Here is a 10,000-nt window from a genome sequence, read left to right on the forward strand (position 1 = left end):
AGAGGATGAGAAGTTGAAGGAATAGGATATTGAGGTTTGGTGAGCTGACAGCGTTAGCGGCAAACACTACATCATCTATGACGGTGATATTGGCCAGAGGTACTAAGTGTTGGACTCAGTGGTAATAATGATGTCGATTCTGATGATGATGATACTCATGTAGTTGGTAATGAAAATATTTAATCACGTCGTTGATGTGAAATCATCCAACAATGCTTAGAAGCTACAAACTGCGTCTCGAACTTTACTGTAACCAAATATTTAACAAGTTCTCTCTCTCTCTCTCTCACACACACACTAACAAACACGCACACACACGCATATATATATACACATATGTTCATATGTATATACGTACATACATATACATATGTAAACACACACTCACTCACACCTATATATATATATTCAGACACACAAACACAATTACTTGTAGGCATACATTCATGATGTACATTTGCAAAACAAACACTTATTAAACCGGTTTCTAACTAATAATTTACAAGTAATTATCCTGACAACATATGATAGGTGCCTCTGTATACATAAGGTGTGGCTAAAATCCTGCTTAAACTATCTTATGTAATAAAAGCAACCCATATGCAATGGGTTTTTTAATTGCATTAACTAAAAGTCGCAGGGGGATGGGATAAACTACCTGCATCAACTTTATGTAAAAGTAAGTAGTAATTATACCTTGTCCTTATTCTTAGTACAAGTTTTGAAGAGTGCAGTTCGATTTTCTCTGTTCTATTTCAAAGCTATAATGGAAATGAAAAAGGAGCATGTTTGGCAGATTTTCATTTATGAGTTCAATAAAAGTAACAGCGCAACGGAAAGTGCAAGGAATATTAATGCAGTATAAGGGGAACAGACAATAAGCGGAAGCCAGTCTCATCAGTGGTTCCAGAAACCATAGCCTAGGAGACGAGCGTCGTCCTGGAAGACCTGTAGATATCGACGAGGACGTCCTGCAAACCCTGGTGGAATAAAATCCCATCGTAACTGTTGAAGACCTAACAGAGAAGCTTGGATTTTATAATTCAACCATTCATTGACACTTTCGTGCCACCAAAAGCGTCCGAAATTTGGGTCAATGGATTCCTCACAAACTCTCTGAGGCTAATCACGCGCAGAGTGTGAATATGTGCTCTTATTTGCTGTCACGTTTCTCGAATGAACCTTTTTAGGACCGAATAGTGACTGGTGAGCAGAAATGGGTTCTCTATAAAAATGTCAAGTGCCGAAGACAGTCGGTAAGGATATGAAAAATACCAGCGTCCCAGGCTAAAGAAGGTCTTCATCCACGTAAGGTGTTGCTATCTGTTTGGTGGATATGAAAGGTTTAGTCAACTTTGAACTTTTAAACACAAACCAAATACGGGAGATCTACTGCGAGCATTTAGAGCAGTTTAAGTTAGCGCTCGAAGAAAAACGACCATCTTTGATTTCAAGACGAAAGGTGTTCTTCCGTGAGAATACTGCTCGACCACATACAGCGAGGATTACATTCCAAATGCTGGAGTAATTAGAATGGGAAACGATGCTACACCCAACATATTCGCCGGACATTTCCCCATCCGATGATCATTTATTCCGTAGTCTTTAAAACAATTTGGACGGAAAAATATGAATCCTATAGACGAGTTCAGAACAGTACTGGAGGAGTATTTTTCTTCACGGAAGAGGTGCCTTAGAAGAGGGAGTTGCAAGTCTCCCAGATAGATGGAAGAGCATTGTAGAAAATGAAGGACATAACATCTCTGGCTGGAGTTTTGTTAAAAACAAACGTGAATATGTTCTGACAACACACTATAGTAGTTCATTGAAAATACACAAAAACCCAGACGCATGCACTCAAGCACACACACATAAACACATACACACATACGCGCAATCCTCCAAGTTGCCCCACACACACACACGCATTCTGTCTCACCCTCTCTATCTATCTATCTATCTATCTATCTATCTATCTATCTATCTATCTATCTATCTATCTATCTATCTATCTATCTATATATCTATCAATCTCTCTAACTACCTATCTATCTATTTGTCCATTTGTCTGTCCAACACAAAAGCAGTTAAACGCTCAATGCCATAATCGTGAGGCAAGTTTCTCGTGTCCGGTTTTTAGATAAAGATTCCAGTTACCAAAATGATGGTAACCGACAACGACGGTACGTCTGAATATATTCTGCCGCACCGCTACAAATTCAGCTTACACATTCTAGATGTAAGATCAGTCAAATGACACATTCGATTCTCCATTTCAAGAACGAATATTATCAGTAACAAAATAACACGTGTATTAATTCTTTAGCTCACACCGTATTTGCAGCACCTATCGAACTAATAAAATACAACATCCGAAACATCAGCGCACATTGGGAAGAATATACAGCAAAACCATTAACTTTCAGGTGTATATTTGTACTTTGCACCTTCAATGGTAGAGCAAATAAAAGCTATAAGGTGAGGAGCTGGCAGAAACATTAATACGCCGGAAAAATTACTTAGCGGCATTTCGTTCGTCCTTACGTTCTGAATTCAAAATCCACGGAGGTCTACGTTGTCTTTCATCCTTATGGTATCGATCAAATAAGTCCCAGTTACGTAATAGAGACAATGTAATCGACTGGCCTCCTTCCCACATAATTTTTTGAAAGCTACTACATGCCTACATTTTAAAATATAAAAGCATTTCTGTTAGATAACTTGAGTTGTGACCAAACAGCGGAACCACCATTTCATCCACAAAGCAGACTTTGTGAGGACCATTAATTACTTATGGAACGATTATGTGTATATGTGTCAAGAAATTTGAACATTAAATGAGAAATGCTGGCAACTGCTAAGCGAGATGTAAAACTTATATAAGTTCTCTCAAGAAAACAGTAGGTAGTAACATGGTAATATTGATTGGAGGAAATCACTAATTTGAAGGTAATATAAATAACTATATATAAAGGAGAGACATTAAAGAGACTGATATGACTACATTGAGATAAGAGTAGAAGAATGAAGGGAAGAGGAAATGTTATAGTCTATAAATATAAGAAAATTGGATGGCATAAAGACCAGCAGCCAAATACAGTCAGAGTACTACAAAATTGAATCAAAAGCAGTGTATTTTAATAATAAACGCTACCCAGGCCAGATTATATAATCTAAACTGCTAATATTGTAAAATATAACATTATTTCGAATTCTAGGTTTCATAAGGACGGGGAATGTTTCCGTGACATATAACTGAGCGAGATCGCAACAATGTCCCTGAATAATAATAACAACATCGAACAATGCCCCTGAATAGTAATAATAATAATAACATCGAACAATGCCTATGAATAATAATAACATCGAAAAATATCTCAGGAATGAGAACCCAGGTTCGAAATTTCCTCAAAGCATCTGATGAAGGTTGGAGGGTACATCAGCCGAAACGTTGTGTTAACAACAAGCAAGATGAGGACATATATCCGTCAAATGTAAATAAAATATATAATTCCTCATCTATTAAATATAGAACTGTAAAACCCTACAGATTCATACCCTACAAAATCCCTCTCAAGACGTGCCTATGATGCTCTCTCACTGCTCCTCTACATCATCACAGATGCACATGTTGTCAGCCACTAAACAACATCTTCAATGGTTAAACGTCAAGCAACTGACTAGCAAATCTTCAGTGTTGAACAGAATTATTTTAACGACATTTCTGCTTCAGCAACTTAGAGCTGAACTTATCTGAAATGTAATGGAAAAATAGGTCAGTTTCAAAACATTGATGTCCGGGTCACAAAATCTATGTTCGAAGGGAATACTAGTTATCTCCTTTGATTTCTAGTTAGAAGAAAATAGGAAATGATACTTGCAAGACTGAAAAAGGAAAAAAATGTTACACGGTGTTATTTAGATTATTAAGATAATTTAGTAGTTAAATATAAGGTGAGAATTACTGGAAAGTATGCGAAAAAATAAATATTAACCGTAGTAGGAGAGATAAGGTTATTGCACACAAGTGACAAATGTATCTGCATGCACTCTCATACACCCCCACACACATATATATATGTCTATATCTATATGTAGTGTAAGGTATAAATTAGAAGTTACGGAACCGTCTAAGGGATAGATGTATCCCTGGTGTATTACCTTAGTATGTATGGTCCTTCTTATAAAGTATATGGTAGTAGGTAATTTAAAGGTAAAGCCGTTACCTACAACCGTATACATTATCGTCTCTCTCTCTCTCTCTCTCTCTCTCTCTCTATATATATATATATATATATATATATATATACATATTCTTTCACTGGTTTAAGTCATTATACTGAGGTCATTCTAAGGCACCGCCTTGAAAATTATTGTCAAACGAATCGACACGCAGTGCTATGTTTTTGACCTAGTACTTATTATATCGGTCTCTTTAACGAACTGCTATTTTACTTGGGCATAAACACACCAACGCCGGGTATCAAGCGGAGTTAGGGAACAGACACAAACAGAAAGATTTACACGCATGTACACATACATACACACATTCCCACACAAACACACACTTATATAGTATATATATATATATCTTTATCTATAGGTATACATATATATGTATATATATATATATATATATATATATATATATATATAATATATATATATATATATATATTATATATGTATACATACATATATATATATATATATATACAAAAAGCAATAAAGATTCAAGTTAATTTAAATGAATTTACTTGAATATGGTACCTAACTTAGATGCACCAAAAAAACTATACTGTTTTAACAATACAGTAATGTGGGGTGATTATAAGCGAGAAAGAAGCAACAAGAATGGATAGGTTTTTAGTACAATCGTTTCATACAAGGACAGGCTTTATTAAAAGTTGTAAAAATTACAGCATATAAACGTGTCCCGTACTCATCAGCTAAAATACATGTGAGTTCTCTAGACATCCTAGTGGTTGAGGCTATACTCATGAAGTAATGTAGATAATTAAGTAACATAAACAGATTTCCAAAGTTCATTAAAGTTCTTTAAAGATGATGTACAGTCTTATCACAGAATTTTAAAAAAGTTCTAATAGCATCACAGAGAAGGTGACCTAATCCATAGAGCACATATGATCTCTGGAAATTCATATGTGCTCTATGGATTAGGTCACCTTCTCTGTGATGCTATTAGAACTTTTTTAAAATTCTGTGATAAGACTGTACATCATCTTTAAAGAACTTTAATGAACTTTGGAAATCTGTTTATGTTACTTAATTATCTACATTACTTCATGAGTATAGCCTCAACCACTAGGATGTCTAGAGAACTCACATGTATTTTAGCTGATGAGTACGGGACACGTTTATATGCTGTAATTTTTACAACTTTTAATAAAGCCTGTCCTTGTATGAAACGATTGTACTAAAAACCTATCCATTCTTGTTGCTTCTTTCTCGCGTATATATATATATATATATATATATTATATATATGTATATGTATATTCGTGTGTGTGTGTGTGTGTGTGTGTGTCAATTTGTACTTGTGTTGGTAATTGTTAGGGTGACAACGTGAAGGGTTTTCTTAAATATATCAACTCATGTACTTATTTACTACAACTAGTGGAACCCCTTGAAATTTTACGGAAAAAAGAAGATGAAGAGAATCTATTTTAGGAAAACAAAGGACCTTTTAATTTCTCATTTATATTTTGCAAAGTTATTTCACTTCCGATCCCACAAATATATTATATGATTTAACATTTCCTTCTGCTTTGCACTTTATATTTCTATTTTTCTGTCTACCTCTTTAACACAATTTTAAACCATGTCATTTTCCTCTAAATGTTATTCTCATTTTCTCCTCAGCTTTCACTTCCACTAACCACGTGAGTGATAGCATAATGCATCAGCTGGCTATCTCCACTTTCAGTCTCACATTCTGTGGTCGATTTAATAGACTGTCTCCCTCCAACAAATTTCAGGCCTTGTGCTTATAGTAGAAAAATGTATTATTATTATTATTATTTTATTATTATTATTATTATTATTATTATTATTATTATTATTATTATTATTATTATTTTATTATTATTATTATTATTGAGTGAGAGAGCAGTGCATGCCATCAAAGTGACACTGGGGTAAAATATACGAAGCCCAATATACCCAGCATGACTACCCGTCTGATAAGGGTACACCAGGCACATGCATCATAACCATATGTGCGCGACATGGTGATCTAATATCAAGATAAACAGCACATGACCTTGCAGGTGGGGCCCAATTAGAATTTTCTTCAGGCTGAGTAGCCCATCCCGCTCAAAAGGTCCCTGAACAAGGGTTGTTTAAGGATGTTGAAAGAAACACCCATGTTTCCAGAGGAGAATTATTCAAACCCCAAAGAATCCTTCTCAACACATGGTTATGATGCTCCCCCACTACTTCTGCTCGTGATCAGAGATGCACATATCATCAGCCACTAAGGGACATGCTCAACTGGTTAAGGTCAAACAACTAAGAAGCAAATCTGTGGTATTGAGCAGAATATTTGCTGTAGCCCATCTTTTATACCAAGACAAAACAATGTACATGATAACACTTCCGATCAGTTAGGATCAGAAGCCATGAGAGCCACTGCCTGGTATTATTATTATTATTATTATTATTATTATTATCATTATTATTATTATTATTATTATCATCATCATCATCATCGTCATTATTATTAATATTATTATTATTATTATTATTATTATTATTATTATTATTATTATTATTATCATCATCATCATCATCGTCATTATTATTAATTATTATTATTATTATTATTATTATTATTATTATTATTATTATTATTATTATTATTATCATCATCATCATCATCATCATCGTCATTATTATTATTATTATTATTATTATTATTATTATTATTATTATCATCATCATCATCATCGTCATTATTATTAATATATTATTATTATTATTATTATTATTATTATTATTATTATTATTATTATTATTATTATTGAGTGAGAGAACAGTTCATGCCATCAAAGTGACACTGGGGTAAAATATACGAAGCCCAATATACCCAGCATGACTACCCGTCTGATAAGGGTACACCAGGCACATGCATCATAACCATATGTGCGCGACATGGTGATCTAATATCAAGATAAACAGCACATGACCTTGCAGGTGGGGCCCAATTAGAATTTTCTTCAGGCTGAGTAGCCCATCCCGCTCAAAAGGTCCCTGAACAAGGGTTGTTTAAGGATGTTGAAAGAAACACCCATGTTTCCAGAGGAGAATTATTCAAACCCCAAAGAATCCTTCTCAACACATGGTTATGATGCTCCCCCACTACTTCTGCTCGTGATCAGAGATGCACATATCATCAGCCACTAAGGGACATGCTCAACTGGTTAAGGTCAAACAACTAAGAAGCAAATCTGTGGTATTGAGCAGAATATTTGCTGTAGCCCATCTTTTATACAAGACAAAACAATGTACATGATAACACTTCCGATCAGTTAGGATCAGAAGCCATGAGAGCCACTGCCTGGTATTATTATTATTATTATTATTATTATTATTATTATTATTATTATTATTATTATATCATCATCATCATCATCGTCATTATTATTAATATTATTATTATTATTATTATTATATATTATTATTATTATTATTATTATTATTATTATTATTCTATGTTTGACTTTTGCTTTATATCTGTACAAGTTGGCTCCAAGTCTCACCCAGAGACCTCAAGAGACAACTTATTATTATTATTATTATTATTATTATTATTATTCTATGTTTGACTTTTGCTTTATATCTGTACAAGTTGGCTCCAAGTCTCACCCAGAGACCTCAAGAGACAACTTATTATTATTATTATTATTATTATTATTATTATTATTATTATTATTATTATTATTATCATCATCATCATCATCATCATCATCATCATCATCATCATCATCATCATCATCATCATCATCATCATTATTATTATTATTATTATTATTATTATTATTATTATTATTATTATTATTCATTGCCTTTGCATTGTTTCTAACGCTGAAGAAGTACTACAGTGTCAGCTGTTCACTACCAGTGAACGAAGGTAACACCTCTTACTTTTCGAGCACCTTCCGGATTATTCGAGCGGTTCCAAGCAGAGGTACCACTACCATCTTTTACATCGAACACAACTGCGTAACCACGCAAGCTAACCAGGCGTACCTATCGACTTTTCTTTCTTCCTTATCGCATACCTTGTTGTCAGCTGGGCATGCTATATCTATGATCCAGTATAGTTTGCTATATTTCTCAGTTAAGATTATTCGGGCTTCCTATTCTCTCTCTCACAAGGTTATTACTGTTGATTGTTGTGTGGCTAAAGTCTGTATTTTATTTTATCTGGTAATTCAGTCAAACCGGTAAGTTATAGAGACGTAAGCAGACTAACATAATCTCAAGCATACGCGCACACATGTTTATATGGGAAGTGACAGAGTCCTAAAAACAGGTATAAAAAATCGCAGAAGCGCTGACTTCGCAATTTGTGCGCATAAGCAAAACACACACAAATTATTTACCTCTGTAAATGCACATAAAGTAGATTGTGAGCTACACAAATAAATATGCACATAAGTAGAAATGTTTGAAATAAAGACTTACCTGATTACGCTGTAGTGTTCGGTCGGCTTTGTAAGGTGTACATTCTTAGCTGTATCACTGTAGGCTTGCTAAAACATACTTGCTTCAAATTTTCACGAAACACTTTGCTTGTAATTACATAACATAAGAAATTCGCACAATTGTTAAAGTAAGCCACGACAGTTAGAATAACGATGGTGTTTGAATCGATTTGGTGCATCGCATTATTGGGATTCAGGAAAGTGATGCAAATAGATACTGGGAACGTTGTTAAAAGAAATATAGTATTTATAGAGATTACAAGACAAATAGTATTCCTAGTTCTTGTTGAAGAGTTCCGTTGAAACTGCTGGCCGAGATTTGGTCGTCGGAGTAGCTTGTAAATCATAAGTATTGAACTGATAATTAAGAAGGCCGCTGGTATGAATGCATATAAGATGACTGAATAGTGTAATATCATCCTTTAGCAATATATGCATTGATATGTTTATTACGAAAACACAAATAAAAAGGACGAACATCACCACGTACGGAGAGTACGGATTAGAGGACTGTAGGCGAGAAAATGGACTGTAAACTGCCATCAAGCGTTCCAAAGATATGACTACGATTAACCACGTGGAATACATATTTAAAGAATAAGTTATTACGTTAACGCTTCGATGCATCAGAAAGAATATTTCAGTCGTCGAATTTTCCATCATACCTGCATACCAAATAAATTGTGGGTAATTTATCCATACAATAGCTAAATCTACAATCGCGAGGCAAATGAGGTACGGAGCTATTTTGGATTGGCGCAGTTCTTTCCTGCAAAATATTCCAATTACTGCTACATTAAAGAATGTTCCAAGTGTCAAGAACGCTATGGAGCTGTACCTTATCCTCCTAATGATAAATATATTAGTATTATTGACAATCACCTGGCTATTGTTGCTCATTGTTAATGGATGTGACTGCATTTCATTTTATATACAATTTAATGATTTGCGTGAAACCGCTTGAAGTTCAATATTATTATTATTTCAACAATTCATATTTTCATTCATAGTTAAAGCGACGAATTGGTGAATTGTTAGGGCACACGATACATATTTATGCGGTTTTAGCAATTAATATAAATTCGGATGAAATGCTGCTAAGTATTTTTCTCGACGCGTTAACGAAACAACCAGCAAGACATTACTTTGCCAAGCACCTGTATACTTTCAGCCGTTGTGAATATACAGATTCTGATTTATAAAACTTTAAATTCATGGTGTTAATGTTTTAAACTCGTCGACGTCGTTGTCGGCTTTATCACAGATAACAG

The 10,000-nt window shown here is 34.2% G+C and overlaps 1 protein-coding gene across 1 annotated transcript in view; it reads right to left on the reverse strand.

Annotated features, from left to right (window-relative positions):
• LOC118763735 overlaps positions 1-10,000 on the reverse strand; it is a 20,993-nt gene that overhangs the window by 7,191 nt on the left and 3,802 nt on the right. Inside the window, exons 2-3 of the mRNA XM_036503496.1 lie at positions 8,710-10,000; positions 3,682-3,753 (exon numbers count right to left, since the gene is read on the reverse strand). The exon at positions 8,710-10,000 is cut by the window's right edge and continues 207 nt beyond it. The gene's annotated coding sequence lies outside the window, so the exon portion shown is untranslated. The remainder of the gene's footprint in view (positions 1-3,681; positions 3,754-8,709) is intronic.

Source organism: Octopus sinensis, linkage group LG6 (assembly GCF_006345805.1).
Source record: "Octopus sinensis linkage group LG6, ASM634580v1, whole genome shotgun sequence".
Taxonomy (NCBI): domain Eukaryota; kingdom Metazoa; phylum Mollusca; class Cephalopoda; order Octopoda; family Octopodidae; genus Octopus; species Octopus sinensis.